This window comes from Protopterus annectens, chromosome 3.part1 (assembly GCF_019279795.1).
Source record: "Protopterus annectens isolate FY-2018-M chromosome 3.part1, PAN1.0, whole genome shotgun sequence".
Lineage (NCBI taxonomy): Eukaryota > Metazoa > Chordata > Ceratodontiformes > Protopteridae > Protopterus > Protopterus annectens.
This window is the reverse complement of record NC_056732.1, coordinates 26,036,854-26,064,133: the sequence shown is the minus strand read 5'-3', so window position 1 is coordinate 26,064,133 and position 27,280 is coordinate 26,036,854. Positions and strand designations below refer to the sequence as shown.

The following is a 27,280-nucleotide window of genomic DNA, read 5'->3' as shown; positions in this document are numbered from 1 at the left end:
CTCACCACAGCCCCAGGGTGTTCACCAAAGTATTAGCAGTGGTAGCGGCCCACCTGAGGCTTCAGGGGTGCAGGTCTTTCCCTACCTGGACGACTGGCTTCTTACCGCCCCAACAAGGCATCTACTTTTATTGGCGAGACTCCTTTCTCCATCTTGCTCCTTTTCTGGGCATCACAATAAATACAAAGAAATCCAACCTGGCCCACACAGCTCTTAGATTTTATAGGGGCCAGGCTAGACACAAGGAGTTTACGAGCCTTCCTCACTGCGGACAGAGTTCAAAATCTGCAGCTCCAGGTGCGGGCCATTCTCCATTCAAGTTCTGTTCCGGCGGAGTTGGTCCTGAGGGCTCTAGGGTCCATGGCATCGGCTATAGCACTTCTTCCTCTTGCCAGGCTCAATATGCGCATTCTACAGTGGACGCTCTTAGTACAGTGGTCATACCTTGCTCTCCCCATGCATCATCCCATAGCGATCAGCAAGGCTTGCAAGCGGTCCCTCTTGTGGTGGCTCCACTCCCGGATCTCCACAAAGGCCGCCCATTTTGTGCTTCTCCCCCTCTTGCCACGGTGACCACGGACGCCTCCCGCCTCGGGTGGGGGGGGCACTTTGCGGGCCGGACCGTCCAAGGCATGTGGGACGATTCAGAGACCTTACTGCATATCAATGTTCTAGAGATGAGAGCAGTGCTCTTAGCGTTGCTAGCACTTCAGGACTTTCTTCCCTTGGGAACAATTGCGATTCAATCGGACAACATGTCTGTTGTCTGGTACATCAACAAGCAAGGGGGAACAAGGTCTTACCCTCTTTGTTGAGAAGCCATGAGAGTTTGGGAATGGGCAATCTCCACCAACCGCTTTCTAATAGCAACGCACATTCCGGTCGGTCCAACATCCTAGCGGACAAGCTCAGTCGCACCATTCTGACCCCTTACGAGTGGTCTCTCAATTGTCAAGTAGCGAACGCATATTCGCACGGTGGGGAACCCTTCATGCGATCTTTTGCCTCTCCCTCAAACACCAAGTGCGACAGTTGTCTCGCTCTGATACCTCCTTCCGGAGGTACCCCAAGAGACGCTCTGGTGCATGCTTGGCCACCCGGTCTTCTGTATGCTTATCCACCCTTGCCTCTGATGCTCCAAGTTCTTCAGAAAGCCTCTCGGGTGGGTTGCAGAATGATTCTCATTGCTCCGTTTTGGCCTCGACAGATCTGGTTCCCCTTCCTAAGGTCTCACTCGGTGAATCCTCCTTGGATTCTAGATCCCATCCCGGATCTGATATCCCATCCATCCTGCATTCCTCCTCCGAATCTGGACAACCTGAAGCTGACCGCTTGGCTGCTCCAGTTCCACTCTTGATTAGGACTCCGGTATTTCGTCACCGGTTAAGGCAATTTTGGTGGCAGCTCATAAACCATCCACTAGAAAGGTTTACGAAGCAAGTGGAAAGCGTTTTTCTTTGTGGGCGGCAAGGCCTGAATCCCTTCACGGTTCCTCTTCCTTTAGTGCTTGACTTTCTAACCACTCTCTTTAACGATGGTGCCAGCAGTTCCACAGTCAAAGTACAACTGGCGGCAATTTCTCATTATCACATTGGCCATGACTCTAATCCTCTTATGTCAGCCAAATTGTGTAAAATTTTTCTTAAAGGTACTTTTCTTCTCAGGCCCCTATAAAACAAGCAGTTCCTCCTTGGGACCTCTCTCTGGTCCTACAGGCCTTGACCGCCTCCTTTCGAGCCAGCGGCTACGGTGGATCTCAAATTCTTGTCCTACAAGACAGCCTTTTGGTAGCCATTACATCGGCCAAGAGAGTTTCTGAGCTTCAAGCATTATCAGCTAAACCTCCTTACTTGGTATTTCATCCGGACCGTGTCTACCTCAGGACCAACCCGTCCTTTCTTCCTAAAGTCGCTTCTGAAGCAAACATCAATCAGTCCATTAACCTCCCTGTTTTCTTCCCTAAATATGAAAGCAAAGGTGAATATAAGCTACATTCATTAGATGTTCACAGGCAACTTAGATTTTATCTGAACAGGACGGCTGGTCATAGGCAATCCGACCAGTTGTTTATTTCCTTTGCAAAATTAAATTTGGGCAAGCCAATTTCTAAAGTTTCTCTGTCCCGCTGGATTTCACAGTGCATCTTATTGGCTTATCAAGCTTCAGGAAGGCCCGCACCGGAGGGTGTTCATGCCCATTCAACCCGGTCAGTCTCTACCTCGGCAGCCTTCAAGGCTAGGATTCCTCTAGATGATATTTGTGCAGCAGCCACGTGGGCTTCATCTCATACTTTTATTTCCCACTATAAGTTGGATCTTGCATCTAGGGGTAGAGCATCCTTTGGCTCCGGTGCTCGAATATCCTTCCATGATGGCGCCCAAGATTCAGGTAGCTGGGGACTCTGTCCCACAGGTTGCAGACAAATGAATATCCTACTTCAGATTTAGAAGTTATGTACTCACCATAACGTTCCATCTGAGTAGGTGTATTCATTTGTCTGCAACCATCCCGCCCTCCTATCCCCCTGGCCTTTCAGTTTCCTGCATATTCTATGTTACCCTTTTCAGGGTGTTGTTGCTTTGGCAAACTCGATCTGAGGTCATGAGGGTAGAGCAGGGCATTATGGGTGAGGGGAGGAGCTGAGAGCTTGGATCCATAGCTGGAAAACCATGCCGGTTCGGATCCGATATCGGATCCATGACCCACAGGTTGCAGACAAATGAATACACCTACTCAGATGGAACGTTATGGTGAGTACATAACTTCTAATTCGCTCTTGTTCTCAACTAGGGATCACCGTAAACTACGAAAAGTCTGCCTTGTTGATATATTACCTTTATAGGGGCAGATTTAGACACAAGGGCCATGATAGCAAAGCGGTCTCAAGAAAGAGCATTAACAATCTGTCGCCAAGTTGAAATGCTGTTCACACAAAAGAGAATCCAGGCAAGATTTGTCCTCAAGGTCCTGGGTTCTATTGCAGCGGCAATCACTCTGGTCCCTATATATCGCTTCCACATGAGAATTCTACATTGGCTCCTATTTGCACAATAGTCATTCCAGGATTTACCCGTGTCACATCAGATTCTGATCATGGAATCTTGCAAAAAGGATCTGGAGTGGTGGCTTCACTCCCCGATGGTAACAATAGGAAGACCGTTTCTACCCCCCCCCCCCAACCTGTAGCCACAGTGACCACGGACACTTCCCAGATAGGGTAGGGGGGCATTATCTGTGACAGACTGTTCAAGGGACTTGGCAGAAACACGAGTACCACTTGCACATCAATGTCCTGGAGATGAGAGCAGTGCTTCTGGCATTGCAAGCACTTCAGGACTCTTATGCCTACAGGGACTCTAGCAATTCAGTTGGACAATATGTCGGTAGTATGGCGCATCAACTAACAGGGTGGAACCAGATCTTACCCCTTGTGTCGAGAGGCTCTACGAGTTTGGCAATGGGTGATGTCTTCCCACTGCTTTCTCGTTGCAACACACATCCTAGGGACATCCAGCATGATAGCAGACAAGCTCAGCCATGCTATCCTGATGCCTCACGAGTGGTCCCTGAAACAGAAAGTTGCAAACTTCATTTTTCTCAAATGAGGCCAGCCATGCTGCGATCTGTTTGCCACCCCCCCTCAACAACAAATGCAGCAACTACTTTGCCCTAGTCCCACCACTGTGACAGTCACCCAGGGACGCACTTGTTCACGATTGGCCCCACGGAACTGCTTTACACCTTTACACCTTTTCCCCTGATCCCCAAGGTTCTTCAGAAAGCACAGTCATTGGGTTGCAAGCTAATCCTCATTGCCCCTACTGGCCTCACCAGATATGGTTCCCATTCCTTTGGCCTCACCTGCAGGGGAAGCCTTGGGTCCTGGACCCAGCACCAGATCTTTTGATGCATCAGTCTGGGGCTGTCCATCCAAATTCTCAAGCTCACAGCTTGGTTTCTCCATTTCTGGACTTAGCCAGGCTTCCCGATGTTTCTCCAGCAGTTCAACATATTTTGATTTCCTCCCATAAGCCCACTTCTAGGAAACTTTATGCTAGTAAATGGAAGAGGTTCTCTTGTTGGGCAGGCAAAAATCAGGTTGATCCCTTTACTGCTCCCATTTCTAAGATTCTTGAATTTCTTGCTGAAACCTTTGAGTGAGGAGTAGCTGCAGCTACTGTCCGAGTTCAGTTAGCTGCCATTTCTAATTTCCATATGGGTGAAATGGGGTCCAATGTCATGTCCCATAGGCTATGCAAGGAATTCCTAAAAGGAACTACCCGCTTAAGACCACCGGTAAGAGAACCTCTCTTCCCCTGGGATCACAATTTAGTTTTAGACGCTCTGATTCTTCCCCCCTTTGAACCATCTACTTCTTGTCCACTCAAATTTCTGACTTGGAAGACCCTTTTCTTGATTGCAGTTACCTCAGCCAGAAGGGTTTCAGAATTACAGACCTTAGCTATTCATCCCCCATACTTGTTTTTCCATAACGATCGGGTTTCTCTCAGAACCAACCTGTCTTTCTTACCCAAGGTATGTTCTGACTACAATTTGAATCAATCCATAGAGCTTCTTGTTTTCTTCCCCAATCATGACAACAAGGCAGAGTATAAGCTTCATCAATTGGACCTTCATAGACAGTTACTTTTCTGTTTACACAGGACCAAGGACTTTAGAAAATCTGACCAATTTTTCATATCCTTTGTGGACAATAAGAAAGGTTGTGCAATCTCAAAGGTGACTCTAAGTGGCTTTCAGACACTATAAAACATGTCTACGATTTGCGTAAACAGAAACTTCCCAGGGAAAATTTAAAGGTCACTCAACAAGGGCCTTTGCTACCTCTATTGCTTTTCAAGCCAGACTGCCTTTGGATTTGATCTGTGTGGCAGGTACATGGGCTATCTTCATACCTTTATCACTCATTACAAAGTAGATGTGGCCTACCGGAACAGGGCATCCTTTGGTTCCACGGTCCTGAAGAGTTTTTTCCAGGGAGCCGCCCAAGAATCAGGTGCTGAGGACGCTGTCCCAAACAGCAAGAACAAAGGCGAGATATGGACAACGTAACATAAAGGAGCTATGTACTCACCGTAACGTTCCATGTTTGTTGCCCTTGATCTTGCCCTCCTTCTTGTGCCCCACCCTCCTTCCCCCTTCCTGGAGGATCGAGAGGAATCACTTGTTTTTATTGGTTATACTGGCTGGGTTTCTTTTTTACCATACCTTTTGGTTAGTCCTACTCTCCCTTTCTTACTCTTCTGGATGGGTTACACCTTTATATAGGTGTAATCTGTTATGTAGAGTACAGTATATCTCTTTTCTATTTGTATGATCTAGTACTGGGTTATCACAAATGAGATCTAGGTAACTACCACTAGGCATGCTGGGTATAGGGGCTAACCTCGAGTCAGTAAAAGCTCTCGAGCTATAGTATACAGCTGCGTTGGAGCCAAAGATCAGCTCCGAACCAAAACAGCAAGAAGGAAGGCGAGATCAAGGACAGCAAACATGGAAATTTATGGTGAGTACGTAACTTCTTTTTTCACCCACTGTCCATACGAAGCTGCTAGGTGTTGAAATAGACAATAACATGAGATTTGACTTCCACATAGCTGAAACTGTAAAAAAAAGTCCACAAAAAATCTAGGTACTCTCTATAGGAATAATCTTTACTTCACAAACAACACTAAAGCCCCCATAGCTCAAACACACTTAATTTCAGCCCTTCTGTATGCATCTTCGATTCTCACCACCCTTAGGAAATCTGACCTTACAAAACTTGAAACATGCTATAATAAAATTATAAGATTTGCAGCCAAATCAAACTCCAGATCACATCACTGTATATTACTCTGGCAGCTTAACTGGCTAGAGTTTCCTCAACTTGTACTTTACACCCAACTGACCATGGCCCATAAATTACTCTATGAAAAAGAAAAGACACCTGCCTTGCAAAATCTACTACAACTAGACTCCAGTACCAGAACTTTACAATCCAATAAAAAATCCTTGATAAATGTCTCCATTGCCAGTAATCAGGCTGAGGAATCCCTCTTCTCCAACTGTATATCTAAAATCTGGAATACTTTACCTCCTAGTATAATATCTACCACAACCTCACCACAATTTAAAGCTGTACTGAAAACTCACCTTTCCAAAAACTGGACATGTCTGTGTATGGCTCCTGAGTAATCCAGCATGATGTTCTTCATGTTTCAATGTTGCAGTCATCACACTTGGGTTATCCTGCCAGGGGTAGCTCTCAGTCGGCCCGAATACCAGAGGCTTAGTATTTTTGCGTTGGTTACTGTCTCTCCAGGACTGACGTCAGGTCGTCTGTGGTATAAAATCAGGCAGCTGACGCCCTTACATCAGTCTTTCTTGCCAAGGAGCCTGAAGCAGAAGCAGTTTGCACGAGTGCCGGTCAGCCACTACCTGAGTTTTCGTTTCCAAATTGAAGTTGAAGTCTTCTAAAGCTAAGTAGCCCATTGGGGATCCTTTTTTCTTGCTCTAACCAATGTCAGAAAAAGTTAATAATTGTCTCGCCTGTGGAAAGCAAATACCACACTGAGACTTCCATTTTTACTGCATCACCTGTTTAGGCCCAGACCATGACGTCCCTCCCTGTCGCTTTTGCGCTTTGTTCAACGCCAGAACTTTACATCATCGGGCCCTTATTGTAGCTAGATATTTTTGCTCTCAGACCTCGAATTCTGATATGGCTTCGGTAAGCCATCCGACTTCTGATCTTCCGAAAAAAACGTAAGGATAAAGACAGAGACAGACCGCACAGGTCCAAAACTGCCACCGGCGCTTCTGTTAAGCTAGTCGTCAGTTCTCCGGTCCTCAGTGAGGCGCTTTTACATCCCCTGATTCCTGCTTCTGTGGATTTGCAGTCCGCTACCGAGATCCTTTTGGAGTCAGATATGCCACGAGACTCTTCTTCGACTAAGGATCCTGCGGATGTCTCTACCGTGGATGGGTCCAAAGCCGCTGAGCGGGCACCGGCTTCCAAGGAAGTAATTCGCACTACCGATTCTCGACTCAAACAGATGACTTCTTTTGCATCTTCAGTTCTTTCTAAAACTACAGAGATTCTAAGGCCCAGGGTACGAACTACGCCCAAAAAACCGACAACCCAAACTCAGGCACCTAATTCCTTGCCTCAATCTCAAATGTTTAAAATGGCGGAAGACCTTATTATGCTTATTAAGGGAAGTCAGACTACCCCTTCCAAAAGAAAGAGACTTGTCCCCAGTAGTTTTATCCGAACAGGAATCCAATGACTCTGATGTTTCTGAATATGAAGACATTGCAACCCCTCTCTGCTTATGAGGACTCTCATGCAGAGGAATCCATTCCTTCTGTCTCTCCACCTGAAGATTTTTCATTTGGTGAAACCCTTCATACTTTAAGGGAGCATTTCCAATGGGAATGTCAAGACAATCTGCAGTCAAAAAAGAGACTCAGGGAATTCTTAGATTTATCACAGCACAGACCTTTAGCCATTCCTGCTGTCCTGGATGTTTTTGATGATGTTTTCATGGAATCCAGTTTGACTCCTGACACCCTTCCTCCTGCTCCCAGGAAACCTGACAGGTACTACAGAGTTCCTGATTCTCACAAATTCATTTTCAAAAATCCTACTGCTGACCCAGAGGTCATCTCTCAAGGACCTAAGGGAATTAAAGCAACCTCAGCTAAGAATCCCACCCCCTCAGACAGGGATTCCCGAGCTTTAGACAGATGGGGTAAAAAAGCATACACCTCTGCTACTCTTGATATTAGAGCACTAAATTGTCAGATGTTCATCATGTTTCACTGTTGCAGTCATTACACTTGGGTTATCCTGCTGGCAGGCTACCCGCAGTCGGCCAGAATTCCTAAGTCTAGGTCCAGCGTCGGTTGCTGTCGCCTTTTCCCTGATGTCAGTGCGCTAGGGGTATAAAAGATGCAGCCAACGCCATTTTCTCCAGTCTTTCTTGCCGCACGGTGCCCGAAGCAAAAGCAGTTCGCAAGTGCCGGTCGGCCGACTCATGAGATTTTCGAAATCGAATTTCAGCACTGAAGTCTTCAATAAAGCTAAGTACCCCATTGGGGAAACTTTTTTTGCTCCAGACCGATGTCAGTAAAAGTTAACAATTGTATTTCTTGTGGGAAGCAAATACCTCATAAGGACTTTCACTCTTACTGTATTCTTTGCCTAGGCCCTGACCACGACGTTACTAGTTGTCGGTTCTGTGCTAGATTCAACAAATGCACTATTAAGCGTCGGTTTGATTTTGCATTACATTACTTTGGCCGAAGGTGTAACTACATAATTCCATCGGAACAACCAATGACCGGAATTCATAAAAAACGCAAAGGCAAGGAAAAGGACAGGCATCCGAGGTCCAAAACCGACGACGAAGCCTCTTCTAGGCCAGTCGCTGGTTTGCCGGTTCTCGTTGAGGCACTTTCGCAGCCCCTGACACCCGCTACCTCAAAGCCACAGGCCATATCCGACTCCCACGTGGAGACACCTAGGCCTCTCGAAACTCAAGGTATTGGGCCTGCGGAAACTATTACCTCAGATGGGTCCGGAGCCGCTGAGCAGGCATCGGCTTCTGAGGGTGTTTTCAGACCTTCACACCTTACTATTAAGTCCACTACAGCAGCCAAGGCAAAGTCAAAAACACCATTAAAGACAAGGAAACAAGTACAGCATTCTCCTGGACAGTCATCCATGACAAAGAAACAGATGCTTAAAATGGCCGAGGACCTAATTACTTTAATCAGGGGTTCCCACCCCACTCCTGATAAAAGGCCTAGGCAAGACACTGACTATGATTCCTCTGACCAGGTTTCTATTTCCTCTGATTCCTCTTCAGATCAGAGATATTCTCTCCCTCCCTATGAGGATTCTGATGCAGAAGAATCTATCCCTTCAGCCTCTCCGCCTGAAGATTATTCTTTTGGGGAAACCTTGCACACCATGAGGGAGCATCTCCATTGGGAGAGCCAGGATTATTCAGAATCCAAGAAAAGGCTCAGAGACTTTCTTTTATTGCCTCAGCACAGGCCCCTGGCTATCCCCCCTGTGCTTGATATTGTTGATGATGTTTTCTCTGAATCCAGTTTGTCTCCTGATTTTTTACCCCCTGCACCAGTCAAGCCAGACAGGTACTACAGGGTCCCAGACTCTCATAAATTTCTTTATAAAAACCCTGCTTCAGACCCAGAAACAATTTCTCAGGGTCACAAAGGGGTCAAGGCTTCCACTGCAAAAAACCCTGTCCCCTCTGATAGGGATTCCAGAGCTCTGGATAGATGGGGGAAAAAAGTTTACACTTCTGCTACTTTAGCTGTAAGGGCTTTAAACTGCCAGATGTCCTTCATGGATGCATCTGCAGTCATAACAAGTGGGTTGTCCTGTCGTCAGGCAGCCCTGCAGTTGGCCGGATTCCAAAGTCCGGGTCCGGCTTCGGCTGATGTCGCACACCACCCGACGACATCACTGTTGGTCTTCGGTATAAAAGCATCAGCCGGCGCCATTTTCCTCAGTCTTTCTTGCCGTGGCGCCGAAGCAGAAGCTGTTCGCAAGTGCCGGTCGGTCGGATCCAGAGATTACTTCTACCGAATACTACTTCGAAGACTTCTAAAGCTAAGTACCCCGTTGGGGACTCTTTCTTGCCTCAGCCGATGTCAGAAAAAGTTAACAATTGTTTAACCTGTGGGAAACAAATACCTCATAAAGATTTCCACTCTTACTGTCTGCCTTGTTTAGGCCCAGCCCACGACGTAGCAGCCTGTTCGGCCTGTGCCTCTTTCAACCGACGAACGCTTAGGCGTCGGTCGGAGTTTGCAGAACAGTTTTTCGGTTCTGTTTTTGCGTACATTATGCCGTCGGATCCTCCGACTACCCCCAAAAAACGCAAAGATAAAGACCGACACTCACGGTCCGCGGTTTCGGCCGAAACCACGGTAAAGCAAACCGCGAGTGTCTCGGTTTCGGCTGAAACCGAGAAAACTGCTCAAAGTACAGCTGAACCTATTCTTACAACTGAGGCCCCTGCTACAACTCTTGAATCGACCTCAGAAATTTTACCCACTACGGTGGTTGACTTATCAGACACCATCCCCTTGGATGTCTCTACCCCAGCACGTGGTGCTGCTAGGCCTCCAGCTGCCATGTCCATTAAGGCCTTCGCCAGGGCTAAAGCAGCCAAGACTACTAAATCAGTGCCTGTTAAACCCCCCACATCCAGGCCCTCTTCTAGTTCTCAAATGCTTTCTTTGGCAGAAGATTTAATTTCTTTAATTAGAGGATCTCAATCTCACCCAGACAGGGCCTCTCAGCCCCCAGAGAAGAGACCTAGGGCAGAGCCCCCTGAGCCAGTGTCTTCTGATGATTCTGCTGATGAATCAGACATAACTGACCAGCCTGAGGCTCCCTTCTCCAATTTTGAAGATTCTGATGCTGAAGAATCCATTCCAGCTGCTTCCCCACCAGAAGAATTCTCCTTTGGGGAAACCTTGCATGCCATGCGAGAACAGTTCCAATGGCAGCAACAGGATTTTTCAGACTCCAGAAAAAGACTTAGGACCTTTCTGCACCTCCCACAGCACAGGCCCTTAGCTATACCTCCTGTTCTCTCTGTGGTGGATGATGCTTTCAATGATGTTTGCTCCGCTCCAGATTCTTTACCCCCAGCCCCTGCCAAACCAGACAGATTTTACAGGGTGCCAGATACTCATCACCACCTTTACAAGGCCCCACTTGCAGACCCAGAAACTATATCCCAGGGTCCCAAGGCAGTAGCCGCGACCACAGCTAAAAACCCTATTCCTTCTGAAAGGGAAGCAAGGTCACTAGACAGATGGGGTAACCAGGTCTACACTTCAGCTACTCTCTCAGCTAGAGCTTTCAACTGTCAGTTTCACATGATACAATACCAAGAGTTTATGGTTGATCAGTTAACTAAAACACTAACCACTGATGAATCTCTTGATAAGAAATATGTATTAGAGATGGTAAATAACATACAACAGGTTAGCAACCATTCCTTAAAATGTGGCTATGATGCACTGGAGGCTTCATTTAGATCAGCCATGACAGGCACAGTGATAAGAAGGCATGCATGGCTAAAGGAACAAGCTTTACCGGATCATGTTAAAGCTAAGTTGCTAGATGCTCCTATGGACAAGACAAGTTTGTTTGGTACACCTGCCCAGCAGGTTATGAAGAAAATGGAAGAAAAGGCAAAATCTGTTCAAACTGTTAAAGATTTCTTGCAGGTTCAACCCCAAGGTTTAGCAGGAACTGGCCTGCCAAAATTGGTCCTTTCCTGACTCCACAAAATTTCAAAGGGGCAGGAATAGACGTTCCAGAGGCAGAAACCAATCCAGAGGAGGTGCCTACAGAGGACGACAGTGGCAAGGTAACAACAGAGGCACAGACACAGCCACTGCCACTACATCAGCACAACCACAGTGACTTAATCCTAAATCCGCCTACCAGGGAACAAATAGCAGCTCCTCTAGGCGGAAAGTTAACCTTATTTTCAAAGAACTGGCACTACATAACAAAAGACAAGTGGATTTTACAAACCATAGATCAAGGTTACCGGTTTCACTTCCACACTTTACCAGTCAAAAGAGGAATGCCAAATCTACCTCCAAATCAAAAACAGAGGCTCTACGCCAGATAATGGAGTTAGCAAACATGAGAGCTGTGGAAAGAGTGCCAACAGCAGAACAAGGAAAGGGGTTCTACTCCAGACTATTCCTAGTTCCAAGAAAGGAAAAAGTTGGAGACCAATTCTCGACCTGTCCACCTTAAATACATACATCATTGTCCCAAAATTCAAAATGCTGACCCTACAGCAACTTCTTCCCATGCTGGGCAAGGAGTCTTGGCTGGTAACTCTAGATCTCAAGGAGGCATACCTGCACGTCCCCATTCGACCAATCTGCAGAAGATACCTCAGATTTCTTGCAGGATCAGAGCACTATCAATTCTCAGCATTGCCCTTTGGCTTATCTACTGCCCAGAGTATTCACAAAATGCCTGGCATCAGTAATCGCCCATTGCAGACTACAGGAATTCAAATTTACCCATACCTGGACGACTGCCTGCTACAAGGGGACAACAAAAGCAAGCTGACAACAGATTTACAAAGGGTCATTTACTTGCTACAAGGACTGGGATACACAGTCAATTTACAAAAGTCAAGGCTGATACCATCCCAAACAAGGACATTCTTGGGCGGAATTGGACACAGTACAACAAATGGCATTCCTGACTACAGAAAAACAAAAGAACTTCCTCTTTACTTCTTGGCACTAACAAAACTGAACAAGTTAACAGCAAGAAAAGTTCTGCAGGCCTTGGGCTTCATGGCATCATGCATAATCTTGGTCCCATTTGCCAGACTACATATGAGGAAACTACAGTGGTACCTAAAGAATTTATGGTCCCAACACAGACACAGTCTAGAAACAGAAATCCCACTAATTCCATGCTTAAAACAGGAGTTCCTATGGTGGGCTCAGGCATGCCAGTCAAACCCAGGCCTACCCTTTCGCAGATGTCAACCAAGCCAGACCATCACAACAGGCGCTTCAGACCTAGGATGGGGGCCCACATGCTGGACAAATGCGTGCAAGGATTGTGGACACAGGATCAACTTCACCTGCACATCAATCTAAAAGAAATGCTGGCAGTAAAACTGGCAATCCAAAAGTTCAAACCATTTCTCAAAGAGGGCCAGTTGATGATAAGGACAGACAACACCACAGTCATGTGGTACATCAACAAACAGGGAGGCACTCATTCATACCCCTATGCAGAATGACCTTGGAGCTGTGGACCCTGGCACTCAGCTACAACATTCAGTTACAGGCAATATTTGTACCGGGAAAGACAATACTCTAGCAGACATATTAAGCAGAACCACTTCGGATGTCCACGAATGGAAGCTGCACCCGGACATCTTCAAGACCATCTCGAAGAAATGGGGAATGCCACAGATAGACCTATTCGCATCACCTCTCAATCACCAGCTCAAAAAATTCTGCACAAGGACATTCCACCCACTAGCATGGAAAGTGGACTCACTCTCCTTCAACTGGAAAGGCCTAACAGCATATGCATTCCCACCTCTCCCTTTGATACACAAGGTACTACTAAAAATCAAGGAAGAACGTCCAAGGATAATCCTGATAGCTCCAAACTGGCCAAGACAACACTGGTACCCACTGCTGAGGAGCATGTCTCGGAACAATATGTGGCCAATACCCCTGATGCCTTTGATGTTAACTCAGAACAACTACAGCATCATACATCCAAACCTAAAAACGCTGCAACTGACTGCATGGAACATCACATAGCAGCAGCTAATCCAGAACTTTCCCAAAGAGTTAAAGACATTATTCTGGAAGCACGCAGACCTTCAACAAGAAGGAACTATGCTGGAAAATGGAAAAGGTTTGTCATTTGGAGTACGGAAAGAGGAAAAGATGTGTCAAACATAGATATGCCTAACATTCTGGAGTATCTGGCCGAACTTCTTCATTCAGGCCTGTCCTACTCCTCCATCAAGATACATGCATCAGCTATTTCAGCAGAATACAGCTTTGCTCCACCTGTTTTTTCGCACCCTTTGCTCAGGCAGTTCCTCAGAGGAATCAAGAATGTAAAACCTCCAAGGAAACCACCATTACCAGCTTGGGATTTAAACTTTGTGCTAGAAAAGTTGACACTATCACCCTTTGAACCAGCAGCAACAGCAGACCTACAACACCTGTCATGGAAAACTGCTTTCCTACTGGCAATTACTTCAGCAAGGAGGGTTTCAGAACTACAGGCCTTAATGGCAGTGCAACCCTTCCTAATCTTCCACCAAGATAGAGTGTCCATGAGGACTAATCCTACATTTATGCCCAAGGTGGTATCCAGAGTGTCTTTAAACCAGGCAATCCACCTACCTACCTTCTTTCCAAACCCACAAAACAGAGGGGAAAGAATACTGCATACCTTGGATGTACATAGACAGCTACGCTACTACTTGGACAGAACAAAAAATAGCAGAAAGACTGACCAACTTTTGTAGCCTATGCAACAGGAAGGGAAGGAAAAGCTATTTCCAAACAGACAATCTCCAAATGGATAGGAAATTGCATACGATACTGTTACTCCTTCCATGGAAAACCAATTCCACAGAACATAAGACCTCACTCTACAAGGGCAACAGCCACTACCACAGCCTTCTTACGAGGAGTGGCAACCAAAGACATTATTGAGGCGGCTACTTGGACCTCCGTGCATACATTTGCCAAGCACTATAATTTGCCTCTATATTCCAGATCCCGAGCAGGGTTTGCCACTGCTGTACTGCAAGGGATCCTAAACACACCATATTCTACTTTTATCCTCCTCCCCTAGTTGGCTATGGTATTCTACCCACTTGTTATGACTGCAGATGCATCCATGAAGGACATAGTACAGTTTTGTACCTACCATAAATGTAGATGTCCGAACTGGATAGCATCTGCAGTCAGGATTACCCTCCCTCCTTCCCCTCTGTGGTACTCCTAGGGTGTTTACCCTCCTAATAGCTAGCTGTTGGGGGGGAGTCTGTTATGGTGTATTTGTTTGTATATATGTACATATATGCTTATTGCTGTGTTTACCTCTATCTATTTGGAAACATTGGCATCTATCCAAAATTTTAGCCTGCAAGAGGGCTACTGGCATCTGGGGCAAGAAACACTGAGGAAAATGGCGTTGGCTGATGCTTTTATACCCGAAGACCAACAGAGATGACGTCGGGTGGAGTGCGACATCAGCCGAAGCCGGACCCGGACTTTGGAATCCGGCCGACTGCAGGGCTGCCTGACGACAGGACAACCCAGTTGTTATGACTGCAGATGCTATCCAGTTCGGACATCTACATTTATGGTAGGTACAAAACTGTACTTTTCACATGCTTAAATATCAACAATACCTAATGTCTTTGTTAAAACAGAAAATGCTTACAAACTCAGAATGTCCTGACAATAAGGAAATGCAGGATTTATTGCATGCAGCTGAACAAGTGGGAAAGCATACTCTGCAATGTGGTTTTGATTCATTAGAGGCTTCTTGCAGAGCTGCAGATGTTCATCGTGTTACCCTGCTGCAGTCATCACACTTGGGTTATCCTGTCATCAGGCTGTCCCGCAGTCAGACGGAATTCCAAAGTCTTGATCCGGCGTCGGTTGCTGTCACTTCTTCCCTGACGTCAGTGCGCCAGGGGTATATATAATGCATTCAACGCCATTTTCTTCAGTCTTTCTTGCCGTGCGGTGCCCGAAGCAGAAGCAGTTCACAAGTGCTGGTCGGCCGACTCCTGAGATTTTCGAAGTCGAATTTCAGATCTGAAGTCTTCAATAAAGCTAAGTACCCCGTTGGGGAAACTTTTCTTGCCTCAGACCGATGTCAGAAAAAGTTAACAATTGTATTTCTTGTGGGAAGCAAATACCTCATAAGAATTTTCATTCTTACTGCATACCTTGCCTAGGCCCAGACCACAACGTCACTGGTTGGCGTTTTTGTGCTAGGTTTAATAAGCATAATATAAAAAGACGCATTGATTTCGCACGACACTACTTCGGTAGAAAATTTAACTACACTATGCCGTCGGAGCAACCGACTACCGGCATGCACAAAAAACGCAAGGATAAGGACAGGCAGCCTAGACCCAAGCCAGACTCCGAGGCCTTGGCTGGTCCGGTCTCCGGTTCACCGGTCTTCAGTGAGGCTCCGACGCAGCCCCTGACTACCGCAGATCTAGAATCCGAGACCGCTTCGGAACTTTTGGCGGAAAGTACTAGGCCGACGCAGCCATTTTGTTTAGCCCCTACCGACGACACTGCTGAAAAAGATGTCGGTGCTGCAGAAACACCTTCAGTTTCTGAAGGCGTCTTCAGACCGATGACGCTCCCCATAAAAACATATCCTAAGACTAAGACTCCTATTAAACCTAAAAAGACAGCACTTCATTCTCCAGTTCAAGGCCCCGTGCCTAAGAAACAGATGCTCAAAATGGCTGAAGATTTGATCTCTTTAATCAGGGGTTCCAACCCCCACCCGACAAAAGGCCTAGACAAGAGGAAGATTATGCCTCCTCTGAACAAGTGTCTATTTCCTCAGGCTCCTCTGAGGACCAAGTTTACTCCTTCTCCCCTTTTGAAGATTCTGATGCTGAGGATTCTATTCCCTCAGCTTCTCCTCCTGAAGACTACTCCTTTGGGGAAACTTTACACACTATGAGAGAACATTTTCACTGGGAAGGTCAGGACTACTCTCACTCAAAGAAAAGGAGTTTCTTTTACTCCCCCAGCACAGACCACTTGCCATCCCCCCAGTTTTAGACATTGTGGATGAAGTTTACTTAGAATCCAGTTTGAACCCAGATTCTCTGCCTCCTGCTCCAGCCAAACCTGACAGATACTATAGAGTGCCTGATTCCCACAAATTCCTTTATAAAAGCCCTGTTGCTGATCCAGAGACTATCTCCGAGGGTCCCAAAGGGGCTAAGGCTTCTATGGCAAAAATCCTGTACCCTCTGAAAGGGACTCCAGAGCACTAGACAGGTGGGGGAAAAAGGTTTACACCTCACCCACTCTAGCTATGAGGACACTAAATTGCCAATTTCACATGCTAAAATATCAGCAATTTCTAATGTCTCAGTTAAAACAAAAAATGAGCACACTCCCTCAACAGTCTGAATTGAAAGAAATGCAGGATCTGTTGCATGCAACTGAACAGGTGGGCAAACATACTTTACAATGTGGGTTTGATTCTTTGGAGGCTTCCTGCAGAGCAGCTGTCACTGGGTCTGTTATATGTAGGCATGCTTGGTTAAAGGAACAAACTCTGCCTGATCATGTTAAAGCAAAGCTTCTAGATGCTCCCTTACAGCAGGATGTCCTATTTGGAGTTAAAGCAGAAGAAGTCTTAAAGAAAATGGAGGATAAGGCAAAATCTATGCAGACAGTCAAAGATTTCCTGCAGGTACAGCCCCCATTGCTTCAGCAGAAATTGGCCAACAAAAAATTGGTCCTTTCCAGCTACTGACAGACCACAGAGGGGTAAATACAGATGTCCCAAGAGGCAGAGGACAACCACAAGCCCAGTACAAACCTCGGCAATGGGGCACTGCAACTCAGAAGGGAGGAGAAGACAGGTCCCAAACTACCAGAAGGCAAACTCAGTGACTTGCACCTCATCTGGCCTAGCAACACTCTCTTGGCAGCCCCCTTGGGAGGAAAACTCACACTTTTTTCAGACAACTGGCACATTGTCACAAAGGACAAATGGATCCTAGATATAATTTCACGAGGGTACAGATTCCATTTTCACACCTTGCCAATGAAAAGAGGAATGCCAAACCTGCCACAAAATCAATGGGCAGAGGCACAAAAACAAATTACAGCTCTCATGGACATGAGAGCCATTCAACTGGTACCTACACAGGAGCAAGGCCAAGGATTTTACTCAAGACTCTTTCTAGTCCCAAGAAAGGACAATGCCTGGAGACCAATTCTGGACCTTTCAATTCTAAACACCTTCTTACAAGTACCCAAATTCAGTATGCTATCACTACAGCAGCTTCTTCCCATGTTGGGCAAGAAAGCATGGCTAGTAACGTTGGACCTCAAGGAGGCATACCTGCATGTCCCTATCAGACAAAGCTGCAGAAGATACCTCCGTTTCATTGCAGTTTCAACCCATTACCAATTCTCTGCACTGCCCTTTGGCTTATCTACTGCGCCCAGGGTCTTCACAAAATGCCTGGCACCAGTAATTGCATACTGCAGACAAAGAGGAATTCAAATATACCCATACCTGGACGACTGCCTCATCCAAGCAGAAAGCAAGGACATCCTCTTACAACATTTGGTTTTTGTAAAACATCTTCTAAGTTGCCTGAGGTACACAGTAAACGAAAAGAAATCAAAACTAGTGCCCTCACAAAATATGACATTCCTGGCTGCCAGCTTGAATACAACAGCCCAGAAGACTTATCTGACACCAGACAAACAACTACAACTGACTCAATATTTCAAAACAACGGCAACAAAGACCCAACTACCTGCAAGAAAAATTCTGCAGGCCTTGGGCTTTATGGCATCTTGCACACTACTAATACCATTTGCAAAGCTGCATATGAGGAAATTACAGTGGTACCTAAAAAGCGTATGGTCTCAACACAGCCACAGCTTGGACACAATGATATCTCTTTCCCTGCCTACAACAGGAGTTTCTATGGTGGTCACAGGCATGTCACCTCAACAAGGGTCACCCTTTCACCTTGCCCCCAGGCAGGCAAACTATGACAACAGATGCAACGGACTACGCCTGGGGGGCACACATGGCAGGACAGTGCGTTCAAGGCGTATGGACTGCAGATCAAAGGGATCTGCACATCAATCAAAAAGAAATGCTAGCTGTACATAATGCTCTGACAGCCTTCAAGAATCTATTACATCCAGGACAACTTACAATAAGGACGGACAACACCACAGTAATGTGGTATATAAACAAACAAGGGGGTACACACTCCTACCCTCTATGCAGGCAAGCAATGACCCTGTGGAACACAGCTCTGGCTTACCAAGTTCAGTTACAAGCTCAATTCCTGCCAGGAAAAAAGAACACATTGGCAGACGACCTCAGCAGAAACATCATGGATCCCCACGAGTGGAAACTGGATCCACAAGTATTTGCAATGATAACTCAAAAATGGGGCCTTCCAGACATAGACCTGTTTGCCAGTCCTCAAAACTATCAACTAACAAAATTTTGTACAAGGACACTTCACCATCAAGCTTGGAAAGTGGACGCACTCTCATTCATTTGGAAAAACCTGACAGTATATGCCTTCCCTCCATTGCCTCTCCTCACAAAAGTGCTTCTGAAAGTCAGAAAGGAGAGACCATGACTGATACTCATAGCCCCAGACTGGCCACGCCAGCACTGGTACCCACTATTGAGGAATATGGCCCAGGGCCCACCTTGGATTTTACCACAAATTGCCCATTTGCTCACACAGCAAAGCAATCAGATTCTTCACAGCCAGCTCAAAACCTTAAATCTGGCTGCATGGCAAATCACCTAAGCATCCAGCCAGCTCCTCTTTCCCAAGCAGTTCTGGATGTTATTCTGGAAGCTAGGAGGCCCAGCACTAGGAAGGCCTATTCGGACAAATGGAAAAGGTTTTGTGCCTGGAACCAAGCTAAAGGCCAAAACACACTTCAGCCTCACATGCCTCAGGATTCTACAGTATTTAACCGAGATGTTGCACAAAGGACTTTCTTTTTCTTCCATTAAAATCCATGCATCAGCTATTTCAGCCCACTACAACACGGAACCACCCTTATTTTCGCATCCACTTCTAAGTCAGTTCCTCAGAGGGGCAAAAAACATTAGGCCCCCCAGGAGAGCACCTACACCAACATGGGACCTCAATTTTGTTCTGGAAAAACTTACGCTACCTCCCTTTGAACCAGCTTTCTCTGCATTTCTACAGTTCCTATCATGGAAGACTGCCCTGCTGCTAGCAATAACTTCAGCTAGAAGAGTCTCAGAGCTGCAGGCACTAATGGCAGTGGAACCTTTCCTCATTTTCCATCAAGACAGAGTTTCTCTACGAACTAATCCTTCCTTCATGCCTAAGGTGGTTTCCAGTGTGGCTTTAAATCAAACCATTCACTTACCCACCTTCTTCCCAAATCCACAGAACAAAGGAGAAAGACTCCTGCATTCCTTGGACATTCACAGGCAACTTCGTTACTACTTGGATAAAACTAAGGCTTTCAGAAAATCTGATCAGCTCTTTGTATCCTATGCTACAGCTTCACAAGGGAAGGCTATATCAAAACAAACCATTTCCAAATGGATAGGACATTGCATTTGTTTTTGCTATACCCATCATGGAAAACCAGTTCCTGCTACCATTAGGCCTCACTCTACCAGGTCTACAGCTACATCTGCAGCCTTCCTCAGGGGGGTTCCAACCAAGGAGATTTTGGAAGCTGCAACTTGGAGTTCAGTACACACCTTTACCAAACACTATCACTTACCACTTTACTCTAAGACTAGGGCTGGCTTCACCACTGCAGTTCTGCAGGGCCTTCTAGCCTCCTCTAACCCTCTGTAACTCCTCCACCCATCCTTAGCTTTGGGATTCTACCCAAGTGTGATGACTGCAGCAGGGTAACACGATGAACATAGTACAGTTTTGTACCTACCATAAATGTAGATGTTCGAGTGTACACCTTGCTGCAGTCCAGGTTATCCTCCCTCCATCCCCTCTGATCTAACTAGCTAAATCCCTACAATACCTTCCTGATGTATTTGCTTATAGCTGGAGGGATTTTGTGTTTGTGCAAAAATTACTTAATTTGGTACTAATTACTGACCACCTTTTTGGAGGCACCTGACATCTAGGTCAAGAAAAACTGAAGAAAATGGCGTCGGATGCATTATATATACCCCTGGTGCACTGACGTCAGGGAAGAAGCAACAGCAACCGACACCAGACCAAGACTTTGGAATTCCGGCCGACTGCAGGACCACCTGACGACAGGATAACCCAAGTGTGATGACTGCAGCAGGGTGTACACTCGAACATCTACAGTTATGGTAGGTACAAAACTGTACTTTACAGGCTCTGTCATTCGAAGGCATGCTTGGTTGAAAGAACAAAGTTTACCTGAACATGTCAAAGTAAAATTATTGGATGCTCCACTACAGCATGATACCTTGTTTGGTGTTAAGGCAGAAGAGGTGTTAAAGAAAATGGAGGATAAAGCAAAATCAATGCAGACAGTAAAGGATTTCTTACAGGTTCAACCACCTAGATTTAGCAGAAACTGGCCTTCAAAGAATTGGTCCTTTCCGGTGTCAGACAGGCCACAAAGAGGCAGATACAGACGCCCAAAAGGCAGATCTCAGCCCCAAGGCTCATACAGACCTAAACAATGGGGTGCTTCAGCCCCCAAAGGAGGAGAAGAGAAATCACAACCTTACAGGAAACAGTTCCAATGACTTCCCTCTACAAATACCAAGCACTTACCTTTTGGCAGCACCCTTAGGGGGAAAGCTAGCACTTTTCTCACAAAATTGGCACATGATCACCCAGGACAAATGGGTACTGAATATTGTTTCTCAGGGTTACAGGTTCCACTTTCACACCCTTCCAAAGTCAAAAGGTATGCCAGACCTGCCACAAAACCAATGGGCAGAGGCACAAAAACAAATTTCTGCTCTCATGGACATGAGAGCTATTCAAAGAGTACCACAGCAAGAACAGGGACGAGGATTTTACTCAAGACTTTTCCTGGTACCCAGAAAGGACAAAGCCTGGAGACCAATACTGGACCTGTCAATCCTAAATACTTTCCTGGATGTTCCAAAATTCAAAATGTTAACACTGCAGCAACTTCTACCCATGTTGGGCAAGAAGGCTTGGCTAGTTACTTTGGACCTCAAGGAGGCATACCTGCATGTCCCAATCAGACAATCTTGCAGAAGATACTGCAGATTCATAGCTGGCTCAATGCATTACCAATTCTCTGCACTGCCCTTTGGCTTATCTACTGCGCCCAGGGTCTTCACAAAATGCCTGGCACCAGTAATTGCATTTTGCAGACAAAAAGGAATTCAGATATATCCTTACTTGGACGACTGCCTTATTCAAGCAGAGAGCAAGGACATTCTACTAAGGCATGTGGCGTTTGTAAAAAGATTACTAATTTGCCTAGGGTACACAGTAAACGAAAAGAAATCAAAACTAGTGCCCTCTCAAGAGATAATATTCCTGGGTGCAAGCTTAAATACACTGCCCAGATGGCTTATCTCACGCCAGACAAGCAAAAGCAACTGACTCATTACTTTCAAATGATGGCAACAAAGACCCAGCTCCCTGCAAGAAAAATTCTGCAGGCCCTGGGCTTCATGGCATCCTGCATTGTACTAATTCCATATGCAAGACTGCATATGAGGAAACTACAGTGGTATATAGAAAGTGTTTGGACTCAACATTGCCACAGCCTGGAAACAATAATAACTAATTCTTTCGATGGTGGGCTCTGGCCTGTCACCACAACAAGGGACAGCCTTTCACCTTACCCACCGCCAGGCAGACAATAACAACAGATGCATCGGATTATGCCTGGGGGGCACACATAGCAGAAAAATGTATTCAGGGCATGTGGCCCAAGGAACAAATGCATCTTCACATCAATCAATCAAAAAGAGATGGTAGCTGTACAGAATGCCCTGACAGCCTTCAAGGATCTACTACATCCAGGACATCTATTACTAAAGACAGACAATACCACAGTTATGTGGTACATAAACAAGCAAGAGGGCACACATTCCTACCCCCTCTGCAGGCAAGCCATGACTTTGTGGAACACAGCACTGACCTGTCAAGTACATCTGCAGGCACAATTCCGGCCAGGAAAGAAAAATACTCTGACAGACGAACTAAGCAGAAATCTCATGGATCCTCACGAATGGAAACTAAATCCACAGATCTTCAGCATGATAACAAGGAAATGGGGACGCCCAGAAAATAGATCTTTTTGCCTCCCCTCACAACTGCCAACTACAGAGATTCTGCACAAGAACTTATCACTCACAAGCATGGAAAGTGGATGCTCTATCATTCAGCTGGAAAACCCTGACAGTTTATGCCTTTCCTCCATTGCCTCTTCTTCCCAAGGTGCTCCTAAAAGTCAGACAAGAAAAGCCAAAAATGATCCTGATTGCCCCAGACTGGCCACTCCAGCACTGGTACCCAATCCTAAAGAGCTTGTCTCAAGGCCCAGCCTGGCCTTTACCTCAAATTCCTCATCTTCTGACTCAACAAAACAATCAGATTCTGCACAGTCAACTCAGAACCTTAAATCTGGCTGCATGGCAGATAATATAGCCACTCAGACCACACCTCTCCCTAAAGCTGTTATGGATGTCATTTTAGAAGCTAGGAGGCCCAGCACTAGGAAATCTTATGCGGAAAAATGGAAGAGATTCTGTGCTTGGAAACAGACACAAGGACTCAAACCACTTGTTCCAAATATACCTCAGATTTTGCAATACCTAACTGAGATGCTGAACAAAGGCCTATCCTTTTCATCAATTAAGATCCATGCCTCTGCCATTTCAGCTCATAACAATACGGAACATCCTATTTTCTCTCATCCACTACTAAGACAGTACCTCAGAGGGGCAAAAAACACAAGACCCCCAAGGAGAGCACCAATACCTACTTGGGACCTCAATTTTGTTTTAGAAAAGCTCACACTGCCTCCTTTTGAGCCAGCCAATACAGCTGATATCAAATTCTTGTCATGGAAAACTGCTCTGCTCCTAGCAATAACTTCAGCAAGAAGAGTCTCAAGAGTTACAGACATTAATGGCAGTGGAACCTTTCATCATTTTTCATCAGGACAGGGTTTTTCTAAAGACAAACCCAACATTTATGCCAAAGGTAGTATCCAGTGTGGCTCTTAACCAAACCATTAATTTGCCAACATTCTATCCAAATCCCCAGAATAAAGGGGAGAGACATCTGCATGCTTTGGACATACACAGACAGCTACGATTCTACTTGGACAAAACAAAAGCTTTCAGAAAAACTGAACAACTGTTTATATCTTATGCTGCAGGATCACAAGGAAAGCCTATCTCAAAGCAGACTATTTCAAAATGGATAGGACACTGCGTTCGCTTCTGCTATTCACAACATGGCAAATCAGTGCCTAAGGGCATTAGGCCACATTCTACCAGAGCAGCAGCCTTCCTCAGAGGAGTACCAACCAAAGACATTTTAGAGGCTGCAACCTGGAGTTCAGTGCACACTTTCACCAAGCACTACCACTTACCTCTCTACTCTAAATCCAGAGCAGGCTTTGCCACTGCAATTCTGCAGGGCCTGGTAGCCTCTCCTAATTCTATTTAGGCCCAGCCACCCAAACTCAGCTTTGGGATTCAACCCAAGTGTAATGACTGCAACAGTGAAACATGATGAACATAGTACAGTTGTGTACCTACCATAAATGTAGATGTTCGAGTGTATTCACTGTTGCAGTCCAGGTTACTCACCCACCATCCCCCTTTTCTTTGCTTGGACTTTTCTGTACTTCTCAATTCTATACAACCTATGTGGTGTATTTGCTTGTAGATGAAGGAAATGTTTATTTTAGTACATGCATGCTTTGTGGCATAATTTTTCAGCCTACCTATTTGGGGGCATCTGACATCTGGGGCAAGAAAAACTGAAGAAAATGGCATTGGCTGCATCTTTTATACCCCTGGCGCACTGACGTCAGGGAAGAGGCGACAGCAACCGACGCCGAACCTAGACTTTGGAATTCTGTCCGACTGTAGGTAGACTGCCAGCAGGATGACCCAAGTATAATGACTGCAACAGTGAATACACTCGAACATCTACATTTATGGTAGGTACACAGCTGTACTTTCCACATGCTGAAATATCAGCAATATACCATGGAACTCCTCAAACAAAAAATATCTTCCTTTCCTGCTTGTGCAGAAAATAAAGAATTACAAGAGCTTATATATTCTGCAAACCAAGTTACTAAGCCCACCTTGGAATGTGGCTTTGACACCCTAGAAGCATCTTGCAGGGCAGCAGTCACTGGTTCTGTCCTTAGAAGGCATTCTTTGCTTAAGGAACAGACCTTGCCAGACTATGTCAAATCAAAATGTATTGGACGCACCATTGAACAAAGACAATTTGTTTAGCACCAAGGCAGAAGAGGTCTTAAAAAAGATAGAAGAAAAAGCTAAATCTATGCAGACAGTTAAAGACTTTTTACAGGTCCAGCCTCCGAGGTTCAGTAGGCATTGCCCCTCCAAGCACTGGTCCTTTCCTGCCCCCTCCAGGCTAGTTCAGCTCAGACCCAAGGGAAGCAGACTCCCCAGACAGTAGCCCCAGGGAATGCAGAGATCTAAGCAATGAAGTTCTTCAGCTTCAGAAACAGGGAGTGCTAAGCCACCCTCTTATGGTAAGAACTCAACTGAATAATCCTGGTAATAACAGTTCCAGCAAATATGCTCAGGATCCACCAATAAGTGCCCAAACGTTCAATAAAAAGCTGGTTTATTTCACCAAACTAAAATGAGGACGAACAATACTACTCAGCAACACGAAACATAAAACAAAAAATAAATGTAAATGTTTCACAAGTTAAGCGCTTTCACCCATAACAGCTGGACTTCTTCAGAACTGAATGACAAATGCTAACAAACGGTTTATAAAACCTATTTGGCGCCAAATAAACTTCAAATCCTTAAAGAGATATTAGCGCTATGGTATTAAGCGCTATAATATTCTTGCTATCAAATTATAAATCACATGAATGCTCACAATGCATTTCTCTAAAGAAATAATCTATTGTATATTAAAATCTAATATGTTAAAATCTATTATATAGTAAACTAGTGCCGTACTAATAAATCTGTGTTATGTATCTATGTTTTATAATAAGTAATCTAACATCTACTAAGGTGCTGCAAAAATATGTCAATATATACATATCAAAAAACATATTAAAAAAACTCACATTGACTTTACACCTCCACCCCTTACCTCTGCCCACCTCCATCTGCCCCTAGGAGGAAACTCTCTTTCTATTCAAACAACTGGGCCTCTATCACCAACGACCGCTGGGTCCTCAAAATAGTGTCCCAGGGATATAAATTTTATTTCCACACTCTGCCAACCCCAAGAGGGTTCCCAGATCTTCCTCCAAACCAGTGGGCATGAGGGCAATACAACATGTTCCTGCAGACCAGATAGGCCAAGGTTTTTATTCCAGACTTTTCCTGGTACCCAGAAAAGAGTGCATCTGGTGTCCAATCCTAGATCTCTCCATTCTAAAAACTTTTCTGGTGATACCAAAATTCAAAATGCTCACCGTCCAGCAGCTTCTTCCTATGCTTTCCAAGGATGCTTGGTTAGCCACCCTAGACCTAAAAGAGGCCTACGTACACATCCCAATCAGGGAGTCTTGCAGGAAATACCTACGTTTCAGGACAGGATCTATGCACTTTCAGTTCTCTGTGCTTCCCTTTGGCTTATCCACTGCTCCCAGAGTTTTCACAAAATGCCTGGTTCTTGCCATTACTTTTTGCAGGTAAAGAAATATTCAAATTTACCCCTACTTACACGACTGCCTGGTTCAGGCAGACAGCCAGGAAAAGCTGTTACAGCACCTGACCTTTGTAAAGGACCTACTGACCTGCCTGGGGTACACTATCAGCGAAAAGTAATCCAAACTAGTCCCCACACAAAAAATTTATTCCTGGGAGCAAGCCTGGACACAGCATCCCAGATGTCATTCCTTACTCCAGAAAAACAAGCCTACCTGACAGGCTCCTTCTCTCAACTAGCCACCAGAACCCAGTTATCTGCAAGGAAAATCCTGCAAGCTCTAGGATTCATGGTCTCCTGCATTCTTTTCATTCCATATGCCAGACTGCATATGAGGAAACTACAATGGTACCTAAAAAGCCTTTGGTATCGACACTCGCAAAACCTGGAAACTATCATGCCTATGTTACCTTGTCTAAGGAAAGATTTTCTTTGGTGGGCAGCAGCATACTACCACAACAAGGGACTTCCCTTCTCACTACCCCACGATGCCCAGACCCTCACCACAGATGCATCAGACTATGCCTGAGGTGCACACCTGGACGGCAGGTGCATTCAGGACCACTGGAGCCCAAATCAAATACATCTGCGCATCGACCAAAAAGAGATGCTAGCTGTTCAGCACACCCTGACAGCTTTCAGACCTCTACTCTCCCCAGGGCCTCTACTGATCAAAACAGACAGCACCACAGTGATGTGGTATATCATCAAGCAGGGAAGGACTCACTCTTATCCTCTATGCAAGCTCACCGTGACCCTTTGGAACACGGCATCAGCCATGCATCTTCACCTACTAGCACAATTCCTGCCAGGATCCCTAAACTCTCTGGCAGATATCTTAAGCAGAAACCTGCTAGACCCACACAAGTGGCAGCTAGACCACAGAACCTTCACCCTTGTAACCCAGAAATGGGGCACCCTGAAGGTTGATCTCTTTCCCTCCCACTCCAATAATCAGCTCATCAAATTCTGCACCAGGGAACCTCACAGCAAGGCCTGGAAAGTGGATGCTCTATCCTTCCAGTGAGTAAACCTCTCGGTCTGTACATTTCCCCCTCTAT

General features: G+C 45.6%; 1 protein-coding gene across 1 annotated transcript in view; it reads left to right on the top strand.

Annotated features, from left to right (window-relative positions):
* The window catches only part of LAMA1 (laminin subunit alpha 1), a 3,417,884-nt gene that overhangs the window by 1,347,848 nt on the left and 2,042,756 nt on the right, over positions 1 to 27,280 (top strand). The window lies entirely within an intron of this gene.